This window comes from Trichechus manatus, unplaced genomic scaffold (genome assembly GCF_000243295.1).
Source record: "Trichechus manatus latirostris isolate Lorelei unplaced genomic scaffold, TriManLat1.0 scaffold00278, whole genome shotgun sequence".
NCBI classification, from domain to species: Eukaryota; Metazoa; Chordata; class Mammalia; order Sirenia; family Trichechidae; genus Trichechus; species Trichechus manatus.
The window spans coordinates 1,140,243-1,157,998 of record NW_004444214.1 but is presented as its reverse complement, the minus strand read 5'-3'; the positions used below and the strand labels follow the sequence as shown (position 1 = coordinate 1,157,998).

Below are 17,756 nucleotides of genomic sequence, written 5' to 3'. Positions count from 1 at the left end.
CCGGGCCGGGCTGGGCAGTAAGGCCGGGGCGGGCGGGCCCAGACCGCGCGCCGGGGCCGGGGCCGGGGCAGAGGGTCGGTGGGCCGGGCCTCTCACAGAAGGTGCTGCCGGACATGAGCGTGCTTGCATGGAGGTGGGGACGAAGGTCTGGGGATTTTAAACGGCCCTGGGACCCAGGCAGGCCTTCACCTTCAGTTGGCTTCGATAGTTGCCAACTTCAGGGACACCATTGTGGCTGCCGGTAGCAGAACCTGGACATTCCTTTGAGGCGGGTCCTGGCCCCAAACTTGGTGTGTGTGCGGCCATCTGGATGCCAACTTACATGCAGTCAGAATGTGAGGTTTGGGGCTCCTGTCCTCAGTTCTTTGGAAGGAAGGGCCAGGTGGGGGCATATGGTGGAAGTAGGGCTTCCAGGAGTGAAGTGTATCGGGTTGAATTCAGTTCACCACTTGTTTCTGAAGCGTCTACCTTGGATAAGGCAACATGCTACAGTGGGTGAGGACCGAAGAGCATAGTGGTCTCATAATAACATGAGTAAGACATTAGGCGTGTCCCAACTATGCGTTTGATTTACTGTGTTCTTGGAATAAAGATACACTTGTAGCCAAACAAAAGTAAACTTTCATCTACTTCAAGATGAAATATCTTGACATGTTCTCACCCACAGTAGGCAGAAAGTTATCTTGCCATGTTTTTAACCCACCAGCTCCCACAACACGAAATCCACTTAGCTTTCTTCAGTGAATTTTAAGGATATTTTATGCTATGGAGAGTCAACCTTATTTAAAGACATGCATGATTTTGTTTACCAAGTTTCATAGATAAAACCCTAAAAAGTCGTTTGTGGTACTTTGACTTTCCCTTGTGCTTTCCAGTTTCTCCTCGGTCCTGCGACACTTAGCGTGGACATACCGAGTGAGTTCCAGAACCTGCCCCTGTTCTAAACAACGTGGGGCCTCGCCCTGATCCATTCTTCTTGCCTTTGAGAAAGCTGTCTGACTGACAGTGGACTTGGTGGGGATTCTTCTTACCTGGCTCGTGGCAAGTGCTTTCCACTTTGAATATGGGTAAGGATCACCAGTTTATTCACCTGAACCTTTACTTCCTTTGAAACATTGATTTTTTTTCCCCTTGCCCTCCCTGGGAAGACAGGCCGGCAGTAAGCTCTGCCTCCACCCAGGGGCACACCCTCATATCACCTGGCCACAGTCCCTTGGCACGCAGCTGGGAGGGAGTGGCGGCGGAGGGATCTGATGCCACAGATGGCACTGGGGTGGAGAGGCCCTGGTGAGCTGACCGCATTCCGAGCAGCCGCACTCCCTTGTGTTCTCCAGTCTTGCTTTAGACCTGGAAAGGTGTTCTTCTCCATCGCCTTGTTTTTAGGGAACAGAAAGCAAGTATCTTCTTAAAACCGTCTTTTTATGTTATCTCACCTCACAAGTGGCCAGTTTTCAGGAAACTTTTGTGCTGTTGATAGTATCTTTTATTTTGCTTGTAGAAGTAATTGTATGATCTTATTTCAAAGTCATACTTTGAAAAGGGGGGAAATGTTATGTCCATTTCCAAATTTGTGACCATTACTGTTATTATGGAGTCTCTGGGTGTAATCAATTGGTTAGGCACTTGGCTGCTAACCGAAAGGTTAGTGGTTCAAATCCACTCGGAGGTGCCTTGGAAGAAAGGCCTGGAGATATACTTGCAAAAGATTACAGCCACTGAAAACCCTTTGGAGCACAGTTCTACTCTGATACACATAGGGTAGTCATGAATTGGGATCAACTTGATGGCAGCAAGTACTGTTAGTCTCTCCTAAAAATATCATATGAAATAGGATGAAACACATGCACATATATATAAGGTCAAATACCCTACGGTATTGATAATCTAGTGTAGCTAATGGATGTGTATATATCCCATTTAAATACTTACAGAAGGATAAGTAGGTAAATGACCTAAGCTAAGAAGATCACCATGTGCTAGTTTCTGTTGGTCGCATCTCTTACAGGAAGGGAAGACTATCTTTTTCAATTCCCTGTCTGCATCCCTCTCTTCCAGTTTTGGAAACGGCACTTACATCTATGGTGCCTCTGAGTACTTTTGTAAAACTTTTCCTTTTACAAGAGAGAAGTTTCCAATACCAGTATGTGTCATAAAAAGGAGAACCCTTCTTGGGTGAATAGATTGATCGAGATGATCGTCAAGGTAGAAGAAGAGAAACAGCAGTGGGACGTGTTTTACAGTGTGCTGAGAGTGAAACTTGTGAATGGTTTCATGGATAATTTGTTATGCTGCTCAGCATGATAGTTTAGCTAATAAATGTTGAAGACTTTAGGACCAGGGGCACGTTTTACTTTCAGCTGACTTCAGGGTCTTCATTGATGATCCACACAAATGTTGAATCTTAGTTGGGACGGTTATTTTAAAGTGGCTATTGAAACTCTGGTGGCGCAGTGGTTAAGAGCTACAGCTGCTAACCAAAAGGTCAGCATTCGAATCCACTAGGCGCTCCTTGGAAACCCTATGGGGCAGTTCTACTCTATCCTGTAGGGTCGCTATGAGTCAACATCGACTTGATGGCAACGGGTTTGGTTTTTGGTTTTGGTTGGAAAACAGATTAAAAGAGAGTATCTGTATCTTGGTCTTGTTGATGTTTCAGGAATAGAAATATTCAGATAAAAGCATCTAAAGGTTCATTTCCTACACTGCACATAAAAGACGTTTTGGAGGTATTAGACATGTGATGAAGAACATACTTTTACTAGTCAAGTGACCTTGAACAAGTTTTATATTCTCTCTGTGTCTTATTCCTCACATGGGTCTAACTTGGGAATAAGAGTCCATCTCCCAGAGTTATTGTGAGTATATTTTGTTTAGAGTAAAATCTGAATGCTTTACCATGGCCTACAAGGTTTCTGTCTAGCTCTGAAATATTATTTTTCTCTGCTTAGTTCTAAAGACCGTCTTGAACCACCCTTTGCCTTACCACAAAGTTAAGCTCTGTTGTTTCTGTTCCTCAAGATACCAGGCTGTTTCCTGTCTCCCCACCTTTGACATGGTAGCTCCCTTTTCCTAGAATGTTCTTCAGGGGCTTCTCTTATGGTTGGTTCATTCTTGGATCTTTATGCCGGCGTCACCACCTTGGAAATGCCTTCCCTGATTACCTTATAGCTCCTTCATGGGGCGGTGGTGGTACAGGGAGTCCCTCATAGGACCTTCCATGTGGGAGACCTGGGTTTGGTTGCCAGCCAGTGCACCTCAAGCATAGCCACCACCCGTCTTGTCAGTGAAGGCTTGCATGTTGCTATGATGCTGAACAAGTTTCAGTGGAGCTTCCAGATTAAGACTAGGAGGAAAGGCCTGGTGATCTGCTTCCAAAAATCAGCCAGTGAAAACCCTATGGATCACAAAAATGCTCCCAACCTCAATTGATCATGCGGATGGTGCAGGACCGGGCAGCGTTTCATTCCGTTGTGCGTGGTGTCATCATGAGGCAGGGGTGACTTGATGGCAACTAACAACAACATAGCTCCTTCAGCAATCCTACCTTGGTATCGTGTATATCTCCTTCATAACATTTATGACTGTCTGTAAGTATTTCGATAACTTGTTGCTGGTCTGGTCATCCATATAAGTTCCGTGAGAATAGGTCTTGAGGTCTGACTGTTTTGCTTCCCTAACACTTCACACGGGGCCTAGCCCCTCAGCAGGGACATGGTGCACAGAGAGTTCCTAAGTGGTTCTGTGCCTGGCATGTAGAAGCTCGGTAAATTAGCATCTTAATATTGTTAGGTGTGTGTTAAAGGCAAAGTCACACTGTGTTTGTTTTAGAAATCTGTTGGTTTTCCGTATTACTTATTTATCCCTGTCTGAGCTGGTCTGTTCAGTTGAATAAATCACAGTGCTAGTAAAGCCCAAGTCCTTATAACTGCGTGAGAGGACCGTCTTTCCCTGTGGCACCATCTCGTGTGTCCAAGGTGGCTCATGGACAGAACTGGCTGATGGCAGAGATGCCCAGGCTGTCGTCACTTCTGCTGGTGTAGCTCTTTGCAGTGTGTGAGGAGTAGCCACTCCCCTGAGCATTTCCTTGGACATCAACTTAGTAAGGTGAAGACACTCTCATCTGAAGCCTCCCGGGCATCCTCAGTTATCTGAGGTGGAATTAAACAGGAAGGGAAAACTCATTTGAAATTCAACAAGCCAGAGACCTAGAAGAGTCAGATTTCAACTGGCGAAGGCAGTCTTTCTCAGGGATTCAGATCTAGATTTGAACTTCACTATTTCAATTTTATAGGCTAGGTTTTTTAAAAAAATACTTATTTGCCTTATCTGTAAAATAATAATAGTGCCTTCCTTGGAGTTGGTGTGAAAATTAAATGAGGTAATGTATGTAAATTTATTAGCTCAGTGCCTGGAGTGTAACAAGTGCTAATAGTAGTAATTAGTTTAAAATGTACTATGAGTTGTTAAAAGGATATTCTGATTAATCAGCAACATCCATATAAGACTTGATTTTTCTTGTTAAGAAAGCAAATGTGGAAACAGCATGTGAGACTAAAGGGACAAGAAAAATGGAAATAAAAGAGGAGAGAGAATGGGTGTGCATGGAAGTATTGTGGCACAAGCTGTTAGAATTGTGAGGATTCCAGGTGGTGACGGGGGGGCAGTGGTGGGATTGCTTGGCAGTGGGGTCCTTGTGATCGGATGGTGGGAAATCTAGACCAAGAAAGCTTCCACCCTTTACCTCCTCTGCAAAGTCTGATGCTCTCGTTTTCATGCTGTTTGTTCTCATGTAGTCACATCACTCTTAGCTGTCACAATAAAATATTTTCTTAAAATTATTAAAAAGGGCATCACATTTGGACAATACATTTGGGGAGCAGGGACTGTCCTATTTTCCTTAGCAGCAGACTCTTCAGAGGTAGAGAAGAAGCAAGCTGGCATTAAAGAGAGAAGAGAGAATATCTTGGAAGGCCTCGGAGGCAAACCATGACCTGAACCGCAGTGAACCCTAAAGGGGTCACTGTGCCATCCTGAAATTTCCTAGCAGGTAAATTTGGTCATCTGAGGAGACATTTTTCTGTGTACAGCAGTTTAATGACAACATGAGATATTATATTTAATATACACACTTGTGTGTAAAGTATCTTTTCAGAAGGCAGAGGAATACATGACTTCTATTAGACAAGACAGCCATGAAAACAGTTTTAATAGTTTAATATTAATCTTTAGAATTGTCTAGATGTGGTGTATTCACGTGGTGTATTCAGTTATTTGGTGTTGCTAAAGTTGCTGTTTTGGTAATTTTCATGGTAGACGTTACTCTGACCACACCAGTAACAAGCTGAATGATTGAACTAACAGGATTATTATACTTTTAAAGTAGGATGAATCACATACTGGTAGGCCTGTTACTTTGTATGATTTTCCTTTTGTGAATTTAGGTGATTATAATAATAAAGTTGTTAATAAAACATAATTTTGAGTTTTAAATGAAATATCATCATCCCTTTGTCAATAGTCATGTATGTCTGTTGACATTTAAAAGTAAAAAAAAAGAAGGAACATTTTTAGAGAATAACATTATGACCAAATATCACAGACTTTGACAGGCTCTGTAATTATGTACCAATGCATAGAATTGCATTAAGATTTCAGTTGTTTTATGCATTTGCAGAATTACTGCATTTTAGAGCTGGAAGGAACCTTATTGATTATAGATTAGCTTCACTCTTAGACAGATGATGAGGACATTTGAACTAAGACTAAGAATCTGCCCAAAGTCACACACCACATTACTACCAGATTTAAGAATGGAGGCTAATGTATTACTAGACTTTTACCAGAAAAGTCTAGTGTATTAGACTTTTTTATTATTTCCTGAATCCTCTTGTATTATTTTTTCAGGGATTTTCTTTTGCCATTGATGAAAGATGTTTTAACTTAATCCTAGGAGTAAAGGAATTTGGATTTGTGTCTTCATGGAGCACGTGACAGTTGAGCCGGAGCTTGAAGGATGACCTGTATTTGATTAATTTGATTGGGAAGAGATTAAATTAGAAGGCAGGGACAGTATCTGAGGGTGAACAGCAGGAGCCTGTGTCATCATCCTAGAAGTTCCTTTCTCTTCTTTCCTTTGTGGGCTTCCCTGTTCTTAGTTTACTTCCTTAGTTTAATGGAGCTCATCCTCCTAGTAAGGAGCCTTGATGGTTCAGTGGTTAAACACTTGACTGCTAACCAAAAGGTCAGCAGTTCCGTTCAGTGGCTCCATGGGAAAAAGACCTGGCGATCTGCTTCCATAAAGATTACCGCTTAGGAAGACCTATAAGGCAGTTCTGTTCTGTCACGTGAGATCGCTGTGAGTTGGAATCAACTTGATGACACACAATAGCATCTTCCTGTTAACTTCTTGAGAAAGGTGATGGGGAGTTTTTTTGTTTTGTAAAGCAAACAAAGGTTTATTCTCCTCCCATAATGGAAACCCTGGAGGGAGGCCTACTAGGGCTAGTGCACAGTTACATTAAGTAATCTACGTCTCAGTGTCCTTTTTCTTCTTTCTGTACCATCATTGGCATTTGTTTTTGATGGGGAGTGTATGTATTTTTTTTTCTCTTTTTTGAGATCTTGCTTGTCAGAAAATGTCTATGTTCTAAATATTGATTTATGGTCTGACTGTGTGTAGAATTTTAGGTAATATTTTAGTCAGGATAGACTAGGTTATGCTCCATTGACAGATTAACCCAGAGATATCAATGGTAACCAAAAAAAAACAAACCCGTTGCTTTCGAGTCGATTCGGACTCATAGCGCCCCTATAGGACAGAGTAGAACTGCCCCATAGAGTTTCCAAGGAGCACCTGGTGGATTCAAACTGCCAACCTTTTGGTTAGGAGCCGTACTCTTAACCAGTACACCACCAGGGTGTCCATTAATTGTAAAGGAAGGTTTATTTCTTGCTCTCATAAAACCTGTTGAGGGTCTGGGGCTCCCCATGGTGTTGTCCTGTGGATCCAGTCTGCTTTCACCCTGTGTTACCCACCATTTTACTACGTGGCTCCAAGCTGCCATAACTCATGAAGAAGAGCCAACAGGTCACACACTGGTGCTTCAGTACTTTGGCCCAGAAATGACATCTGTCACTTTTGCTCACAGTCCATTTTCTGCAACTAGATGTGGCCCCCCGAGGATGCTAAGAAATGTGGGAGAGCACCCCGATAGTCACTGAACTGTAAATGTGTGCCCTCGTGGAAAGTAAATTTTCCCTTAGATTTTTTTTAATATGTTTTAAAAAAATTTTATTATGGTAAAATCTATATAACAAAATATTTGCCAATTTAACCATTCCAAGTGAACAATTCAGCGACATTAATTACATTCACCATGTTGCACAGCCATTACTGCTATCCATTTCCAAATGTTTTTCATTCCTGTATACAGAAGCTCAGTACCTCTTAAGCAGTAATACTCCCATTTTCTCCTTCCCCCAGCCCCTGGCAGCCACTAATAAAGTTTTGTCTCTATGCATTTGCCTTTTCTAGATATTTCATATAAGTGGAGTCATACAACATTTGTCTTTTTGTGTCTGACTAATTTCACTCAACAATATTTTCCAGGTTCATCCATGGCGTAGCGTGTATCAGGGCTTCATTTCTTCTAACGGCTGAATAATATTCCATTGCAGGAGCCCTGATGGTACAATGGTTAAGCGCTGCTAATGGAAAGGTCAGCGGTTTGAACCCACCAACCGCTCCTCAGAAGAGAAAACCTGGTGATCTGCTTCCATAAAGATTACAGCCTAGGGAACCCTGTGGAGCAGTTCTATTCTGTCATATAGGGTTGCTGTGAGTCAGAATCAACTCGAAGTCACACAGCAACAACAATGTATGGATATACCACATTTTGTTCATCCATTCTCCTGTTGGTGGACACTTGGATTGTTTCCACCATTTGGCTATATTGCAAACAGTGCTACAATGAGCACTGGTGTACAGGTGTCAGTTTGAGACCCTGTTTTCAAGTCTCTTGGGTATATACCTAGGAGGAGTATTGCTGGGCCATTTGATAATTCTGTGTTTAACTTTGTGAGGAACCGCCAAACTGTTTGCTACAATGGCTGCACCATTTTGCATTCCTACCAGCAATGAATGAGGGTTCCAGTTTCTCTACATCCTTACTAATACTAATTATTTTCCATTTTTCCAATAATAGCAATAATTGCCGTTTTGATTTATATTTACCTAGTGACTAAAGAAGGATCCCTGGTGGTGCAGTGGTTAAGCACTTTGCTACTAACCGATAGGTTGGTAGTTTGAACCCACCCAGAGGCTCTGTAGGAAAAAGACCTGGCAATCTGCTCCTGTAAAAGATTACAGCCTGTGAGACCCAATGGGGCATTTCTACTCTGTCACGTGGGGTCTCTGAGTTGAAAATTGACTTAATGACACCTAACAATAACGGTGACTAAAGACATTGCACATCTTCTCATGGGCTTATTGGCCATTTGTATGTCTTCTTTGGGAAAATGTTTATTCATGTCCTTTGCTGTTTTGGGTTTTTTGTTGTTGTTGAGTTGTAGGAGTTATTTATATATTATGGATATTAAACCCTTCTTTTATATCTGGTTATCAGATATTTTCTCCTATTCTGTAGGTTGTCTCTTCACTTTCTTGATAAAGTCCTTGAGGTACAAAAGTTTTGAGTTTTGAAGTAGTCCATTTTTATCTATTTTGCCTTTTGTTACTCACGCTTTCGGTGTCATATCTAAGGATCCTTTGTCAAAATTAGGTCCTGAAGCTTTACCCCTGTTTTGTTTTAAGAGCTTTATGGTTTTTGTTGTTATATCTACGTCATTGACCCATTTTGAGTTAATTTTAGTATATAGTGTGAGGTATGGGTCCAGATTCATTCTTTTGCATGTGGAGACTTCCCTTGGAATTTTGAAGGCACTGGTCTACCATCTTCTTGCTTTGTTACTGTTAAGTCAGCTGCTGTCTGTCTCCCAGTCATTTGTATGTAATTTTTTTTTTTTTCCTTTCTGGAATTTTTTTAGGATCTTTGTGTTATCTCCTGACTTCTCTGTGGTGTGCTTGATTATTGTTGTTGTTGTTTTTTCTGGATGTACTGAGCATTCCAGTCTGTAAACTTGTGTTCTTCAGTTCTGGAAAAAAATTTTTTTTCATTTCTTTTGTAGTTTTTTCCCAAACTTTCTTTTTCTTTTTTTCTGTGTTTGAAGCTCCTCTTAGTTGGATATTGGACCTCCTAAATTGATCTGTTAATTTTCTTAGCTTTTCTCTCAATTTTTCATGTCAATTTTTGTTATTGTTGTTCTAATTTTTTTTTTAAAGCAATTTCCTCATTTTGTCTTCCACTGAATCTTTAATTTTGGCCACATGTGTAGTTTTTGGCCTCTAAGTGTCCTCCTATTCTCTTCACTTTCCCTTTTTTTTAGACTGACACCTGACTCTTGTTTCAATTTGTGACACCTTTTCTTAGGCTTGCTTTTTCTTGTCTTGCCTTCCAGCAGGCTTTTATTTCAGCCTTTTCCAGTTTGTCTAAGCCAGTTCCAGTTTTCATTGTCTCTGTGTGTTTTGGGGAATGGTGAAGATAAGGAAGTCTGTGTTTAATCAGAAGCTCATCCAAAATTTGTTTTTCTTTTTTTATAGTTTAATTGTTTTGCTAGCATCAATGTATATTAAAGCCTTTTACTTTGGAGGAAACTGAAATCTAATTTTTCCTCAAATAAGGTAGTGTGTTTTCAGTTAATGTCATGAAGCCACATCCTCATCATTCAGCTCTGTGTAACCTAATTTATGAAATGCCTGCGCATCTGCAGTGGACAACATGAATTATTTTAAGTTGGATCAGTTTAAAAGCATCAGAGATCTCCTCTTCGGGAACCTATAATGAGTGATTACTTTTGACAGTTATGATTTTACAGTGCAAATAAGCCTCTTTTCCATTTTATAAGATTTTTGTATTATTATTAATGTGAATAATTACTGCTCTCCATGATCCCTTTTAATGCTTATGATCAATGAATAAGGTTTACATTTGGTCTTATACATTTAGTACATCTTATGTGGATTACTTTTTATATTCAAAATCTGCTATTTTGAAACCCTCTTCTTAATTTGGATGTGCCTTAGAAAATGAGGAGAAGATTATTTGGACTGAAAGCTCATATTGTCTAATGCAATCTGAATGAAAGAATCATTAACAGTTCCCGTGTTATATGCAGAAGTATTTGAATAATCGACAAATTGTTTTTTAAATTGAAGCTTTTGTAAGGTCTAAAGGCCCTGAGAGTAGTCAAAGCAACTTTGTTACTTTTCAGTTATTTTTATGTGCATGCTGCCTTTCAGGAGTTAAAAAATGTTGTTTTAGCAATTGAATACATTTAAGGGATTTTTATGTATAAGTAAAATACTTTAAATCTTGAAAGTAATGAAGGAATGTCATCATAGCACTATTTGCTGCCGCAGCCCTGCCCCATAATAAAAACAACAAAAACCACGTACATAGATATTCTTTGGACCCCTTCGAATTGGCTGTAGTTGTTCAAAAATTCTTAAAGGACTTTACCTATCAGGTGGTATAACCAGTGAGGTGTCATACTTTTTCATAGGCAGTGAAAGTGGTGATATATTTTGGGAATTTGCTATGTTATTAAAGTAATTCTCTTCACGTTTTATTAAAATGTTAAATAATTGTTTTTTAATTTATTATTTTTAGCCATGATTATGTAGAAGCAAATCATATTAAAACAACTGCATTTAAGTAGTATTTCATACTTCTCATTCTAGAGGTTATTAATGCATTTATATAAGACAGTGTAACATTAGATATTTTCACTCTGTGGGCTCTAATTACACATTAGTTGATCAGGTGGGGTCATAGCTACTCGGGAATCACAGCTTTTATTGCTCCGGGGTATGTGGGGACCATTAGGGCTCTTAGTAATATTAAGTTAGCGTGCCATGTTTTCAACCTGCAAACTATTCCCTTTTTCTATACTGCTCAAGAGTCCGTTGACTTAGGATTTTAAAAATTGTATTAATTTGCTTAAACTTATAATAATTATTTTAGAGAAGACTCAGGCCACATACACAGAGTAAATAAATAAGACTTATTTATTTCTTTGAATTGGTAAGTGCCTAGACAGGAGTAAAAATGTATATATTGAAAATTCGGTATGTATGTACAGAATGCAGTGATGTGTTGCTATATAGCTACTGAAAAAAAAATTGGGAACGTCAGGTTTAGAGAACCTGAATGTTTTATAACGGACAGTCAGCCTGCCTGACCAGAAGGATACATTATCTTTATTTCACTGAACAGTAAAGAAACATGTCCTTTGCTCCAGAAGGAGATATGATTTATGTCTTTCAGGGCTGTTTGGCTGACAGATGTCCAGAACAAAAGGCCATGAGTGCCTCTTGGCAATGTGTATAGAAATGTGAGAGACGCTTGGAGAATTTTCTCCCAGCAGCAGGTTTTTGGGAGTTACGATCTTTGCTAAACTTCGTAGTTTCTTTGGTAAAGGATCTACACCTTCCCTCCTAATTTATGTTTAGCCATTAGGAAATGCCTTTTTGATGAAATCTAATTAACCATCCCAGTTTCTTATACAAGGAGCCTGGTGGCACAGTGGTTAATGCTTGGCTGCTAACCAGAAGTTTGGTGGTTTGAACCTACCAGTGGCTCCATGGGAGAAAGACCTGGCGATCTGCTCCTGTGAAGATTACAGCCTAGAAAACCCTACGGGGCAGTTTTACTCTGTCGTATAGGGTTGCAGTGAGACAGAATTGACTTAACAGCAGTGGTTTTTTTTGTTTGTTTGGTTTTTAATTGGTGATGCCTTTTCTGGTGGTGAGTTGAGATAGAACTGGGATTAAAAAAAAAAAAAAGAACAGTCACCATGGAATTAATTCTGACTCATGGCACCCCCATGTGTGTCAGAATAGAACTGTGTTCCATAGAACTGTGTTCAATGACTTAATTTTTTGGAGGTAGATTGCCAGGCCTTCTTCCGAGGCACCTCTGGGTGGACTTGAAACTCAAACCTCCAAACCTTGGTTAGCAGCCGAGCTCAATAACCGCTTGCACCACCAGGGACTCCAGAAGTGGGATAGCAGGGTTTTTAATTCATTTAATAGGTATCTGTTGTTATCCACCATGACCCAGCCGCTGTTCTAAACAAAACAAAAAACTTCCCGCACTGTGGAAGCGACATTCTGCGAAGAGAGCTGAGGGAGACAATGAACAATAATCCTAATAACTTAATGAAAGCATATGTGTGTTAGGAGGTAATAAGTGCTGGAGGTAGGTGGGGAAGTGAGCAGAAAAAAAGCAGATTGGGCGTGCCTGGTGGTGGTGGGTTACGGTTTTAAACTGGCTGATCAGGGTGGGCCTTGTTAAAAACCTGACATTTGGATGAAGACTTTAAGGAGGAGAGTTACCCATGGGCAGAAAGAACGGCCAGTGCAAACCCTAGATGGGAATGTGCCTGTATAAGGAACGGCAAGGAGTTCACCGTGGCTGTAGTGTAGTGAGTAAGGGCAGATTGATAGGAGATAAGGTTGGCGAGGTCATGGGGATGTGAATTTTAACTTTTACCACTAGAAGGTTTTGAGCAGAGCGAGCCGATCAGACTTAAACATTGTAAAAGGATCAGTCTGGCTGCCATATTGCGCCAAGGCTGTAGGTGTCCCAAGGAGAAAACAAAGGAACTAACTGGGAGGCTGTTGCAGTAATGCAGGTGAGAGGACAGTGGCTTGGACCAGGGTGGTGGTAAAAAGTTGTTGATTCTGCATCTGTTTTGAAGGTAGCTGCAATGGGGATTTTGTGACATTGGATATGGGGTGTGAGAGGAAAAGTCAAGGAAGATTCCGAAGGCTTTGATCCGAGCAGCTGGAAGAATGGAATAGAAATAAATGGAAGTGGGAAAGACTGCAGGTAGAGCAGATTTGGGGGTGGGTGAGAAAGATCCAGAGGTTAGTTTTGAACACATTACGTTTCAAATATCTGTAAGACATTGAAGTGGAGATGTCAGTAAGGGAGTTGATTATAACTAGTCTGGAATTGAAGAGAGAAATTTGGAAGAGGGTGGCTTGTGGATGCTACTTACAGCCTGGCAGGTGAGGAAATCACTGAGGAGTGTGAGTGTAGATGGAGAAGACCAAGTCTTGAGTGCCAGCATACTCCACCATTAAGAGGTTGGAGGGAGAGGAGAAGCCAGCAAAGGAGTGACCCTGGGGGAGAGGTGTCCTTCCAGCAAAGTGGTAAAGTCACATCAAGGAAGGAGGAGTCATCAGCTGTGCCCCATGCTGCTGACAGAGCACGTGAGATCAGGACTGACCCTGACTTTGCGATGTGGAGACCGTGGGGGACCTGGACAAGAGCATTTTCTGTGTAGTGGTGGTGGGGAAGCCCTCTTTGGTGTGAGTTTAAGAGAAAATGGGAGAAGATGTGTAGACCTTGAGTATACAAAATTCTCCCAAGGCGTTTTACTGTAAACGGGCCATAGCTGGTGGGGAAGGTGGGGTCAAAACAAGTTTGTTTATATATAAGAAAAATAGCAGCATCTTGGAGAATGATCCAATAGAGGGTTTCTAGGAGGGAAAGATCAAGTGCACAAGAGGAGGGTTACCTTTATACAGGTGCATGGATCATTGATCTGTATAGAACAGGATGGAAATAGACACGGAAACAGATGCTGCAAAGTGGGTAGATGTGGTGGTTGGAAGTTTTCTTCTGATGACCTTGTTTTCTCAGTGAAATAGGAAGCTGGGTCATCAGCTGAGATTGAAGAAGAGGGCAAAGAGTTAGACATGTGAGGAAAGGTGAAGTGGCAGGCTGGGTAAGTGAGAGAAGAAATGGACCAGGGGAGTGTATTTGATTTCCAGGCAGTATTAGGGGTGCACCTGAGGGTCATGGCCGTGAATATAAAGTGAGACCCCTCCAGAGTGGTGATGGTTTCTTCCAGCTTTATTCTGCTGTATGGATGCAGTCAGGGTATAGGCAGAGAGTTGATTTAACCAGTGTGTGGTTTTGCCAAGAGTTTTTCAGAGGGAGGGTGGGGCAAGGAAATTGAGGATATATGTAAGGACGTAATGGTTAATCATGGAGTATAAACTGAGTAAGGAGGGAAGAGGGTCATTGAAAAGCTAGTAGGTTTATGTTTACCATCCTTGTAATTTAGATGGAATATTTTCAGGCCAGTCTCCAACACTCTGTCACTCTCTTACTAACCCATCGGCTTGTTCTTTTTCTCTTTCTTCACATACACAGACACCCCCTAATACAAAAGTTTTAATATCAGATTTTGCAAAAAGTTATTTTGGGGGGGTGGTGAGGAGAAGGAGGAGGTTGTCTAAGTTCTAATAAAGCAAAAATAAAACAATTTTATCTATTGATTTATTTTTTGGCTGGAAATCAAGGTAGAGCTGAAAGCCAAGAAAAAGACCTTGTATTTTGTATTCACATGATGGATTAGCTAAGCTATTGCCTTTAAAAAATAATTTTAAAAGCTCACAGATTTTATTCTTATAAAAACATTGCATGTTCAGTATAGAATATTTTGAAAATAATATTTACAGAGAATTCTGAGATCCAGTTAACATTTCTGCTGTATTCTTTCTGGTCTGTTTTTCCTCTGTATTCTTTGTACATAATTGAGACCACACTTTACATGTAATTTTGTTTCCTGTGTTTTTGCACTTAACAAATGAACAATATAACCTTTTTGCCCATGTTATTTATAACTATATAAATATCAATTTTAGTGGTTCCCTAAAGTTCCATTGTGTAGATGTGCCAGAATTTTGTTTACTGTTCTTACACTGTTGGACATCAGATTGTTTCTGATTTTTTAAATTTAGTTTTTATTATAAATATGTAGGGAACATCGGTATGCTTTGGTTTCATATTCTTCAAGGTGTATAAAAATAGCATTGTTGGGTCAAAGAGTGTTTAAGTCTTGCATATTGCCAGGTTATTTTTTAGAATTACATGAAAACATTTTCAAGCATTGAATATTGTCATTTAGAAAAATCTTTGTTATTTGACTTGTGAAAAAATATCATTACTATTTTAATTTGCATTTATTTGATTCTTATGAGGGTTAGTATTTTTCTGTAAATGGTGTTGAGCCAGTTGGTTATCCATGTGGGAAAAGTGTAAATGAATTCCTGTCTTACATGTAAATCATTACATGGTTTATCAAGTACCTAAACGTGAAAAACAAAACTTCGGTACTTTTAGAGGAAAACATAGGAGAATATCTGTGATTTCAGTGTTGGTAAGCAGAGCTTCCAGACTAAGACAGATTAGGAAGAAAGGCGTGGTGATCTGCCAAGAAATCAGTCAGTGAAAACCCTGTAGATCACAACAGTCTGATCCTGTGCCTAGGTTTGCCATGAGTAAGGGGCCAATTTGAGGGCAGACAACAATAACAACAACAACAAGGATTTCTTGAGACCTTTCCTGAGTACAATATTATTTGTTTAAAAAGCTTTTTTCTGCAACATGTATGGTTTCTTTTTTTTCTTTAAATGCTTACACGTTTGATCCTTTTGGAATTTATTTTGATATAAGAAATGATGTAAGAGCGCTGCTTTCTCCAAATGGTTGTCCAGCCTACTCATTATCATATATTGAATAATCCATCTCTTTCCCACTAGTATAAAATGTCCTCTTAACCGTGTACTATTTCCATATGTGTCTTGGTTGATTTCTTGATTTTGTATTTTGCCCTATTGCTCTGTCTTTATTTTCCCCTCCAGTTCTCAGCTGTTGCAGGATGTTTCAGTATCTTGTGTGGGTCATTCTCCCTCATTAGTCTTTTAGAATTTTTCTGGCAGTTTATGTTGTTTGTTTATCTAAGTTAACTTCAATATCATTTTGTCACATTCTTCCCAACAGCTTAATTGATGTTTTATTGGAATCTTGAGTTAATATTTTGACATGATTGTTTTATCTGAGAACCAGATGTGTCTTTCTATAATTCAGATCTGTTATGATCTTCTGAAGAATTTAAAGTTTTTCATGTAGTTCTGAACATTTGTAATGTTATCTTTTTTTAAGCTATTATAAATAGCCCCGGTGATGTAATAGTTAATTGCTTGGGTGCTAACCGAAAGGTCGGTGGTTCGAACCCATCAGCCGCTCCTTGGGAGAAAGATGTGTCAGCTGGCTGCCTTAAAAGATTTACAGCCTTGGAAACCCTATGGGGGAGTTTTACTCTGTCCTATAGGGCGACCATGAGTCAAATCAACAAGATGGCAATGGGTCAGGTTTGGTTTGGTTTTAGTCTTTTATTATACAGTGAAACCTGTGAAAGCCTGAACTTGACAGGACTGCCTTGTTTTTCCTGAGTCTGGCAAGTTTTACACCTTTGACAGGGTGCAGTCTTAGACCACTTTTCTATCACTCGTTTTAGTGGAAACTACTAGAGTTTTCCTTCTCTGACAGGTTTCCACCTTACACATGTTCCAACTTTGCAGGTTTTACTGTATTTCCTTTCTAGCTTTTTTAAAAATATAGAATTCTAGTGATTTTTAAATAAGAAATTTGTAATTGGTCACTTTACTGAGTTCTCTCTTTTTTTTCTCTAGTAATTTTTTATCTGAACCTACTGCATTTTCCGGTATTCAGTCGTGTCATCTGTTACCTGTCTCATTTGTTTCCCCCTTTCCAGTGTTTATACTTATTTTTTAAACCAGTAACCAGTTGCTGTCAAGTCAGTTCTGACTCTTGGCTACCCCATGTGTGTCAGAGTAGAACTAGGCTCCACTGGGTTTTCAGTGGCTGATTTTTTGGAAGTAGAGGGACAGGCCTTTCTTCTGAGGAGCCTCTGGGTAGACTTGAAGCTCCAACCTTTCATTTAGCAGCCAAGCGTGTTAGCTGTTTGCACTACCCAGGGACTCCGCTTATATTTTATTCTTGTCTAATTCATTGACTTATACGTTGAAAATAATGTTACTTGGTAGATAAGTATCTGTATTGATAATTAAATGATTATTACTGATAATTGACATACTTGTTGCTGACTTTCAGCATTTCTTCATTCATAATTTTCATTTTTCTATATTGGAATCAACTCGATGGAAATGTGTTTGGTTTGCTTTTTGGTTATATATGTATAATGTTAAGTGTCTTATCTATCCCTATATTACAAAGGGTTTTTTGGGTCTTTTTTGTGATTAATAGCTATGATCACATGATTTTCCTCCTTTGATCTATGGTGAATTATATTGACCACTTTCCAAATAGAGAGCCATGCTAGCATTCCTGGGATGTACCTGGTCTAGTTGAATGTTTCGCTCACCGCTCCCAGTGTTTACTGGTATTTAAGTGATTGGCTTGATTTTTTTTTTCTTTTCACGTGCTGTCTTTATCAAATTTTGGTATCACTGTTCTTTTGACTTCAGAAACAAATTTGGATGCTTTCTTTTTCTCTCTGTGCTCTGAAGTATTTCAGAGTGTATTGGAATTGCGTCTTTATAGACCTGTCACTTTTTCTCCCCAAGGGAAGATAGCCATGGTAGCTCTTCATAACTTTCTCAGTTTCTTTGACAGTTATTAGCCTCTTTTGTATTCCTGCCTCTTCTGATGCAAATTTTGGTAATACATCTTTTATGGTAAAGCTATCCATTTCATTTGAATTTTAAGTTAATTTTCATAGTTTGTCAAAAGTACTCATATTTCAACTTCTCATGAATTTGTGATTTCTATTTCTAATTTTGTATATTTACATTTTCC

The 17,756-nt window shown here is 39.7% G+C and overlaps 1 protein-coding gene across 1 annotated transcript in view; it reads left to right on the top strand.

Moving 5' to 3' along the window:
- Positions 1-489: 489 nt before the first annotated feature.
- Positions 490-17,756, top strand: part of SOCS6 (suppressor of cytokine signaling 6) — a 32,236-nt gene continuing 14,969 nt past the window's right edge. The window contains exon 1 of the mRNA XM_004390039.3: positions 490-1,067. The gene's annotated coding sequence lies outside the window, so the exon portion shown is untranslated. The remainder of the gene's footprint in view (positions 1,068-17,756) is intronic.